This window comes from Olea europaea, chromosome 3 (genome assembly GCF_002742605.1).
Source record: "Olea europaea var. sylvestris chromosome 3, O_europaea_v1, whole genome shotgun sequence".
Lineage (NCBI taxonomy): Eukaryota > Viridiplantae > Streptophyta > Magnoliopsida > Lamiales > Oleaceae > Olea > Olea europaea.
In genome coordinates, this window is record NC_036239.1 from 10,953,844 (window position 1) to 10,963,062 (window position 9,219).

Here is a 9,219-nt window from a genome sequence, read left to right on the forward strand (position 1 = left end):
GACCCTTAGATAACATTATTTTATGTCCCGTTTGCCCTCCATTTCTTCAAATTAAAATGAGTAAAATAGTTTTTTTTGAAGAATGAGTAGTTGAAAAAGAATAAAAAAATTTCGATTTATATGTAATATTATTTTATTGAGGGTTGTGAAATTGAAAATAAGAAAAATAAAAATAAAATTTAATTTAATGGGGCAAACGGGACTATAATTTAAACTAGTTCTAAAATATATTTAAAGTTAAAGGGAAAATAACAATTGGAAGTGGAGCTGGAAGCGAATTGAAGGCACGTGTATTTTTCTCCCTTCATTTCTTACACGTTTCTCACCTATAGTCACTTTGCAGACGGGGTTCATGAATTGCACGTGATAACACCGTGCACGCACGTGAGACGCATTTAATTTAAAAAAATGGCGGTTTGACGCGAGCCTTCTCATGCCCTCCAACGAACTATTCTACAGTTGCAAGCATCACTCGTTTATTGTTTCGTGTCGGCAAATCTATAATCTATTGATCTATGACATTAAGTGAGATTTATTTTTGGACGATTTTAACCTCCCTACAATTCAATTACTTTAATAATATCTTACTTTTTGTTTTTTGATATGTAATAAATACTACATAATTATTTTCGTTTATGAAATTTGTATTATCAATTCACAATTAATTAACATACACATTAATTTAGATTCAATGAATTTTTACCTGATGAATCTTAAATTATATGAATTTAGAGCTATTTTAAATGAATTTATTCATATATCTAATGGATGTTTAAATTTGTGTATTAATAATTAATATTTATGTATCAAATATAATATAAAAAGATTGCTCATTTATAATATTTCATCATTACAAAAAATTTGAATTATAGAAATTGAGTTTTGAAAGTACAATTTGAATACAATTTTCTTCTCTCCAATTTTTATGCTAAATTTTATTTTCTTTAATTCGTCCGAGATTTATCAAATTCTCTAACAAATTGGTATCAAATATTACTTTTACATTACTTATAAAGTATTTTAGAATAAAGTGCAATACAAGTTCAACTTTGACTAGTTTATTAAAATATCACATTAATGGAGAATTATTTTTGGACAATTTTACCCCCTACAATTCAATTATTTCAATAATATCATACTTTTCGTTTTTCGAAATGTAATAAATACTAAAGAATTATTGTCATTCATGAAATTTTTGTTATTAATTCTCAATTAATTAACATTCATATTAACCTAGATTCAATGAATTTTCACTTGATGAATCTTGAATTACACGAGTTTAGAGTTATTATAGATGAATTTATTCATATTCATGTATTTAGAAATTTAATGAGTGTTTAAATTCATGTATTAACAATTAATTTTTATGTATTCTTTAATTCTTTCGAAACTTATCAAATCCTCCAACAAATTGGTACCAAATATTACTTTTACATCACTTATAAAGTATTTTAGAATAACGTGTAATGCACGTTCAACTTTGACTAGTAGTAAGTAAAATGGTATTTTTGGTTTCATCGATAAATGGAATGTTCAATTGAACACATAAGGAGATGGTTTAAATATGTTGAGGGTAACTATGGCACTCTTTACTTGAATCTCATGATAAATATGGGGGCCAACGGGCTGGTATAGGTGTAGAATTTCCATGGGAGTCGATAGCCTAACATAAAGTGCTCATGGGAGTTGACGACTAGGCATAGACGTAAAGCACCCATGGGGGTCGGTGGCCCACCCTAGGCATAGAGGGCCTCACTTTGTTGATTGTTATAGGCAATTATCAATGGTATCCAATATCAAGCCCTTTTTGAGAATCATTAAAAGGAGTTTTGAAATAGTGATTTTTTGAAAAATATGTATTTAAAAAGTAGGAAATTTTTTTGATTTATGTGCAAAAATATTTTTATTGTTAGAATGTTTAATTAAAAATGAGTTTAAAAAAAAAGAATTTCTTTTAAATGGTTGTCAAACAGGGACTTTGTCACTTTTATGTAAATTGATAAACACTAATCTCCTAAGAAAAACTAATGATAGCTATATGCATATAATATTCAGATTCTTTAAGTACGACTTAGACGCAAAATTTGAGAACATCAAGGATTTTTCATAACATTCCATCTCCCTATAAAACACACTCGTTCTCGATGGTGAAAAGCATTGAATCTTTATTGCATTTGACCTTTATGCTGATATTGGACATCGCTAATTACCTACAACAACTGACAAGATATGGGTTTCGCCGCTAGCCTACACCACTCGTGGGCATACAACACCCATGCTAAGACATCGACCCCCATGGACGCTCTACACTCATGCCGAGACATCGACCCCCTAGGCACTCTATACCTATGTCAGGACGTCGACCGCCATGGGCACTCTACATCCTATCTGGACCATCGACTACCATGAGGCTCATTACCACTACACGATCAATACAATACTTAGCCAAAAATCATAAATTGGGTAGAGGTCACGCGATGGTTGTTACGAACATGACTAGCAGTTGAATGGTCGGAGGTTACCCACTAAGAACGTGGAACAGTAGAAGAGGTTATGTGGGACACGTGGCACCATGATCGTCCGGCCTTCACATGACTCCAATCGCCTATAGATACTCCAAAAGGCGAAACAGGTAAAAATCTTGGAAAAACCTTGGCTATTTGAATATCTTCTTTCTCCTTTCCTAACTCTCCGTAATTCGATACTAATTCTCACGCCGAAGGTACAAGGGGTGAGAAAGCCTCGACCTCACTTTTGTAGATAACAATTGGTCATCGGAACTGCAGAAGCACCCTATACTGCCAGGAGGGCACGGAGGTTCTTTCCTTAACTAATTCATTGGCGCCGTCTGTGGGAACATTTGAACTAAATAGCTATGTCGAGAAGACGAACAAGGAGTGATACTCGTTTGGTTGGGAATAAGGCGGAGATGGAGTCGGAGTCAGTTGCAAGGGGTCACGAACCACTGCCGCCCCGCAGTATGTGATGCAATTGGAGACTCAGTTGACAACAATGATGGCGCTCTTACAAAGCCAGTTGCAGAGAGCCGCGGTCTCTCCATTGAGCCCAACGGAAGTGACAAACCAGCAGTCGCCTCAAGCGCCACCCGCGGTTGTTCCATCCATCGCTCGGCAAGCGACGAGAGATTTGAGGGCTCTAGTGGTCTTAGCTCAGCAGCCCTCGTGACCCATAGTGGACCTGGAATGAAAGATGGAAGAAATGATGGCCCAGAAGATAGATGATGCACTATCCAAGAGGAAGGATAAGCGGAGGCAGATGATTTTGGAGGAAGACCCGTTTGCACATGAGATCATGGTGGTCCCCTTACCTAAAGGCTTCAAACAACCCATGATAGAAGCATATGACAGAGTCACGGATTCGCTTGACCATTTGCGGACCTTCGTAGATCTGATGAGACTTTATGTGACCCCGGACGCAGTGATGTGTCGGTCCTTCTCCCCACACTCAGGAGGGAGGCCAGGGACTGGGTAGCAACCTCGGCCCCGCGGTCTATCAAGACATTTGATGAGCTCTCCAGGAGCTTTGTGGCTTACTTCCTAAGCAGCAAGAGGAAGAGGAAGACGGCCATTGGGTTGATGTAGGTCGTACAGGAGAAGGATGAATCATTACGGGAATAGGTTTAGCCGGGCGACTCTTGGTATAAAGGACCTGCAAATGTCTGCAGTGGTTACCACCTTAATGAATGGAACGTGAAACCGGGCCTTTAAGAAGTCACTCTCCAAGAATTCCCCGAAGTCGATGCATGACCTGTTGAAGAAGGGAGGCAAGTATGTCGATTCAAAGGAAGCGAAGAAGGTAACTAAAAATCTCAGGGATGGATGGAAGACAGAAACTCATAAGCGAAAGACAAGTGATGAGCGAAGGCTCTCTAATAAGAATAAGCCGAAGAATGAACGCATGAACAACGATTTTACCTAGGACCGATAGTCAAGCAGAAGCAAGAGGAGGTCAAAGCATCCACCCCTTTGAACATCCCACGAACAAAGTTATTAATGGAAAGGGTAATTAGCACAAAACGTCCCTACCTTTCGATGTTTTTGTGGAAAACGTCCCTACCTTTCGTTTTTGGCGGATTACACGTTCACCTTTACCTTTTTTTGCGCATAACGTCCTTCTGTCAAATTCCCGTTAAAATGTTCCGTTAAATCAATAGGTAATTAGCACAAAAGGTCCCTACCTTTCAATATTATTGTGCAAAACGTCCATACCTTTCTTTTTTGGTATCATTAGCACAAAAGGTCCCTACCTTTCAATGTTATTGTGAAAAACATCCCTACCTTTTATTTTTTAGCATTTTCACCCCTACCTTTCACCTTTCATTGCAAAAAATGTCCTTCTCATCCATTTTTTCAATAAAATGACGATTTTACTCTCATATTCAAATAAAACAAAAAGAAAAGATGAATTACCAACTGCAACCATAGTCCTTAAATTTTTAAAAAATTACAAAAAAATCATATATTCTCAACCACCACCATTTTCACAACCTATCAAGCTGCCAACTATAAATCCACATAATATCACCTTTCAGCCACCATGCCCACCAGACTCCACCACCGTAAATGCGGTTGTTTCGGATAGATTGATGACCAATACTATGGAGGAGGATATTGGGGAGAGTGAGGCGATGCTGGTGGTGGTGGAGTCCGATAGGTGTTGTGGTCGAAAAGTGGTGCTATATGGATCTATAGGTGGTGGCTTGGTGGGGTTGTGAAAGTGGCGGTAGTGGAGAATTTAGGATTTATCTGTAATATTTTGAAATATTTAGAACTATGATTGCAATTAATTAATTATTTTTTTCTTTTCTTTTTGTTTTATTTCAATAGGAGGGTAAAATTGTTATTTTATTGAAAAAATGGATGAAAATGACCTTTTGCGCAATGAAAGGTGAAATGTAGGGGTAAAAATGCTAAAAATGAAAGGTAGAGACGTTTTGCACAATAATATTGAAAGGTAGGGATCTTTTATGCTAATTATGCTAAAAAATAAAAGGTAGGGACGTTTTGCACAATAACTTTTAAAGGTAGGGACCTTTTGTGCTAATTACCTTTTTGATTTAACAGAACATTTTAACAGAGAGTTGACAGAAGGACGTTTTGCGCAAAAAAAGGTAAAGGTAAGGGTGTAATCCGTCAAAAAATGAAAGGTAGGGACGTTTTCCACAAAAACATCGAAAGGTAGGGATGTTTTGTGCTAATTACCCTAATGGAAATACAGCACATGAAAGAGCTCGAATAGCCTAAACCGATGCTGACACCCTTCAGCAAGAGAAATCAAAGTAAATACTGCCATTTTCATAAAGATTTCGGACATGATATCGAAGAATGTCTGCAATTGAAGGAGGAAATTGAGTGCCTACTAAGGCGGCTACTATTGGCTAAGTATGTAAAAAACGACAGGGGCAAGCAAAGGGTCGAGGATTAACCCCCACCTAGGAGAGGAGTGATAAACATGATCATCGAGGGTGTAGCATCGGGCGGCGACTCAAATTTTGCTAGGAAGGGGTCTGCTTTATCTAGAAGAAAGCAAGGTTCAACCAGAGCATTACTTTTGACGAAGAGGACTTGATCGGTATAACGCATCCCCATGATGATGCCTTAGTGATAGTAGGCGATACAGCGGATTTTGACGTGAAGAGGGTGCTAGTTGACGAGGGAAGTGCGGCGAATGTCCTCACCTGGGATGCCTTCTTGGGTCTAAAGATTCCCCCCGAGAAGTTGAAGATGGTGACAACCCCTCTACAAGGCTTTGGAGGGGTAACAATGATACCGGAAGGAATTGTGGAGCTTCTAGTTACGCTAGGCACATATCCAGCGACGATGGTGATTATGACTAACTTCTTGGTTGTCAAGACACCAATGGCCTACAATGCCATCTAAGGCCGGCCATTGCTAAACACAGCTGGTGCTGTCCCATCAACCTACCATTAGGTTATGAAGTTCCCATGATCAGCCCGACCATTGCACAACACCGCCTCGGTGTCCAACCAGGGGCTAAGCCAGTGAAGCAGAAAAAAGAAATCTTGCCCCGGAGAGGCACGCCGCAGCCAGAGCTGAGGTTGCTACAGGCGGGTTTAATTCGAGAAGTGCAGTACCCCGAATGGTTGGCAAATATTGTACTTGTGAATAAGTCAAACGGAAAGTGGCGCATGTGTGTAGATTATACTGGGTTGAACAAGGTATGCCCAAAAGACTCATACCCGCTTCCCAAGATAGATCACCTGGTAGACGCTACATCCGGTCATGAAAGGCTCAGCTTTCTAGATGCATTTTTTAGGTATCATCAAATTTTAATGGTCGAGTCCGATCAGGAGAAGACGTCATTTATCACAGACTTTGGCACATACTGTTACACAGCCATGCCATTCAGTTTAAAAAATTTCGGGGCAACTTATCAGAGGATGGTGAACAAAGTCTTTCGTGGGCTGATCGGGGATGTTGTATAGGCCTATGTTGACGACATGGTGGTCGAGTGCCAAGGCTGATGACCATGTGGCATGTTTGCAGAAAGTGTTTGATATTGCCCGACAAAATAGATTGAGGTTCAATCCAGAGAAGTGTGTTTCTGGTACTGCAGAAGGAAAATTCTCAAGCTTCATGATCACACAAAGGGGCATCGAAGTGAACCAAACAAAATTCAGGTAACACTGAAAATGAAAAGCCCCACCAGTAGGAAGGAGGTCCAGTGGCTACCAGGGCTGGTAGACGCTTTAAATCATTTCATGAGCCAGGCGGCGGATAAATGCTACCACTTCTTCAAGGCTATAAGGGGTTCCTCCAATTTCGAGTAGACCCAAGAGTATGAAGAGTCACTTAGGTACCTGAAGCAGTCATCACAAGAGCCACCAATCTTGACTAGTCCATGCCCCGGGGACGTGTTGTGTCTCTAGTTGGCAGTCTCACCATGGGTAGTCAGCGCGGTGCTGGTGAAAGAATTCTCAAAGGCGCAAAAACCGATCTACTATGTGAGCCAAGTATTGAGGGGTGCAGAGGTAAGATACTGCCTGGCTGAGTAGCTGGTGTTAGCATCAATTGTCGTGGTTAGAAAGCTGAGACCATACTTTCAATCTCACACAGTGCAAGTAATGATCGACCAACCTATCAAGCAGATCTTACATTGACCAGAAACCTCTAGGAGGCTGTTGAAATGGGCAATTGAGTTAAATGAGTTTGATATCGAGTTTAGACCAAAGACGGTAATTAAGGCGCAGGCTCTAGCAAACTTCATCGTTGAGCTCACCATTCCGCCTGAGTACCCACCAGGGGAACAGGCAGATTGAAAAATTTTTGTTGATAGATCTTCGAACGATGAGAGATCCAGGGCGAGGATCATAATGATATGGCCAAATGGTGAAGAGTTGGAATACTCGCTGCGTTTCGAATTCCTAGCAACAAATAATGATGCCGAGTACGAGGTAGTGATCACGGGTTTAGGACTGGCAGCCAGACTCGGGGTAACTTCAGTAGAAATTTGTAATGACTCTCAGTTGATAATCGAGCAAGTGACGGGAAAATTTGAGGCAAAAGACGGAAAGATGACAGCGTATTTAATGGACGTCAAAAATTTACAGAAGGGGTTCACTAGGTTCAAAATAACAAAGGTACCCCGAAAAGACAATGAGCGGGCGGATGCATTGGCTAAGCTTGCATCCGTTAACCCTAGACATCTGCCTTGCACAGCAAATGTGCAAATCTTGCGACGACCTAGCCTCTAACATGCAATCGATGTTGTGAATATAGAGCATGGGAAAAGTTGGATGGACCCATTGGTTGAATATCTCACAGAGGACAAGCTGCCGGAAGATGCTTTCGTAGCAAGAAGGCTAAGGGTTCAGGCAACCTTGTTTGCCATCATCGATGGGCTGCTTTACAAGCGCAGTTTCACAATGCCGTATTTGAAATGTTTGCAGTCGACAGAAGCATGAGAGGTACTAGTCGAGATATATGCAGGAATTTGTGGCAACCACCAAGGGGCGACCGCCCTTACATTCAAGGCACTACGACAAGGATATTATTGGCCTAGAATGAAGGAAGATGCTAAGGAGTTGGTGAGAAAGTGTGATGCATGTCAACACCATGGAAATTTGATCCATATTCCAACCGAGTAACAGACGACAGTTTTTGGGTTGTGTCTTTTCTTCCAATGAAGGATGGACATCTTGGGGCCTTTGCCCCTAGCCAAGGGGTAAAGGAAGTTCTTGTTAGTTGTCATAGACTACTTCACTAAGTGCAATGGCAAAGGTGCAAGGTTTCGTCTGGAAAATATCATATGCAGGTTTGGCATACCCAGAGTAGTTATTACAGATAATGGCAAATAATTCGACAATCACAGTTTTAGAGCCTTCTGCATAAGCTACCACATCGACCATAGGTTGACATCAGTCGCTCACCCACAGTCAAATGGACAGGCTGAAGTGACCAATCGAACCATACTATGGGATCTGAAGACAAGGCTGGAAAAGGAGAAAGGACTTTGGGCAGACGAGTTGTCCAATGTACTATGGGCAGACGACAACTCTGATGTCTGGCGCGGCTCGACTCAACAAGCCCAGTCTGCAAGGCCACAACCTAGTAGACAAAGGGATAAAGTGGCAGGCAAGTGTTAGGTAAGTTGGAAAAAATAAGTCAAACTCTTAGGAGAAAGAGTGACAAGAAACTTACCCTCTGAGTATAGAAAGCCAAGGCTCTTTCATTGTCGTCACCCTAGTAGGTGTCACCAAAGATCGTAACACCCCTATCTCATGATAAACCCGAGTGGGGTAAAATCCAAAGTTAGGGAGAGAACTCTCGCGCTCGCACCTAGCATGGCTCGAGCTGCCATCCCCCGACCTCGATGGCTGAACAACTTCGACGGGCTCGTCTGAAGGTTGGGGAGTCTCCTTTGTAGGACGGTCCCTCGCATCTCGGGGGACGGTTTTCTTTCTCTTCAATGGGGTGGGACTAAGGTCCACGTCGCTCTCATGCCCCGGCCTGGGCAAGAAATCCATAGCCTCTTCCAAGTCAAACTCTATACCTAACACCCAAACCAAAATCCATCGAATATAAAGAGCAGTGAACGGGGGGCACATTCAAATACAAAGTAAAAGAACTACATATTCAAAAGCTTACCATCAGCAAGAATGAAGCCCTCATCGCTCCCAGGCACAAGTAGACTTTTCAACACCTCATCCAAGTCGAAATCCATGCCTGCGAACATGCA